This window comes from Odocoileus virginianus, chromosome 2 (assembly GCF_023699985.2).
Source record: "Odocoileus virginianus isolate 20LAN1187 ecotype Illinois chromosome 2, Ovbor_1.2, whole genome shotgun sequence".
NCBI lineage: Eukaryota > Metazoa > Chordata > Mammalia > Artiodactyla > Cervidae > Odocoileus > Odocoileus virginianus.
In genome coordinates this window covers 74,541,191-74,542,487 of record NC_069675.1, presented here as the reverse complement: position 1 = coordinate 74,542,487, position 1,297 = coordinate 74,541,191, and the positions used below count along the sequence as shown (strand labels likewise).

The 1,297-nt window shown below is 42.4% G+C and overlaps 1 pseudogene; it reads left to right on the top strand.

Moving 5' to 3' along the window:
* Window positions 1-229: 229 nt before the first annotated feature.
* Window positions 230-850, top strand: LOC110140044 (stathmin-2 pseudogene; annotated as a pseudogene).
* The last annotated feature ends 447 nt before the right edge of the window (window positions 851-1,297 follow it).

Genomic DNA, 1,297 nt, shown 5'->3' with positions numbered 1-1,297 from the left:
TCAGGGTAGGAGGCACTCTCGCACCAGTCCTTGGGGGTTAGACTGTGAACATGAGGGCACCCCAAGCTGGTGACCAATGGAAATGGACATGTCTTTCCAACATGCTTAAAAAGAGAGAAACCAAAATATAGCTATAATAGACCAAAATATAGCTATAATATGTGATAGGATGAAAAGTGAGATTAGTTTTCTATGTGCTTTTCCATATTTTCAAAAATTTCTGCTTCTCTCTCGCTCTCTGCGCTGTTGTAGCTGGACCCTCTGCCTTCGCCACCGCTCAGCATCTGCACATCCCTACAATGGCTAAAACAGCAATGGCCTACAAGGAAAAAATGAAGGAACTGTCCATGCTGTCCTTGATCTGCTCTTGCTTCTACCCGGAACCTCGCAACATCAACATCTATACTTACGATGATATGGAAGTGAAGCAAATCAACAAGCGTGCCTCCGGCCAGGCTTTTGAGCTGATCTTAAAACCACCATCTCCCATCTCAGAAGCTCCACGAACTTTAGCTTCTCCCAAGAAGAAAGACCTGTCCCTGGAGGAGATCTGGAAAAAACTGGAGGCTGCAGAGGAAAGAAGAAAGTCTCAGGAGGCTCAGGTGCTGAAACAACTGGCGGAGAAGCGGGAACATGAGCGAGAGGTCCTCCAGAAGGCTTTGGAGGAGAACAACTTTAGCAAGATGGCGGAGGAGGAGCGGATCCTGAAGATGGAGCAAATCAAGGAAAACCGTGAGGCGAATCTAGCTGCTATTATTGAACGTCTGCAGGAAAAGGAGAGGCATGTGGCGGAGGTGTGCAGGAACAGGAGCTGCAGGTCGAACTGTCTGGCTGAAGTGGAGGGTATGGCACGCCCCACCATTAGTAAATCTCCCTGCCTATATTATAATGGATCATGCGATATCCGTATGGGAAATGTATGACATGGCTTAAAAAGAACTCATTATAAAAAACAAAAAAACAGAATCAAAAATAAAAAAAAAATTAAAAAATTTCTATAGCAAGTACTTCTATAATTGGAAAAATGATGAAGGTTACTTTAAAAATACTTTCATGAAACCTTTTAATTTTATTATGTATTTATTTATGCTCTTTTTTTGACTGCACTGCACAGCATGTGGGATCTTAGTTGCCTAACCAGGGGTCGAACCCATGCCCCCTGCAGTGGAAGCATGGTGTCTTAACCACTGGACGGTTAGAGAAATCCTTTAAATAAAAATACTTTTAAAATAATATGCATTCTTTTATTTTTTTGCCAAAGGAAAATACCGCCTGAGTTATTCCAAACTAATTTTTT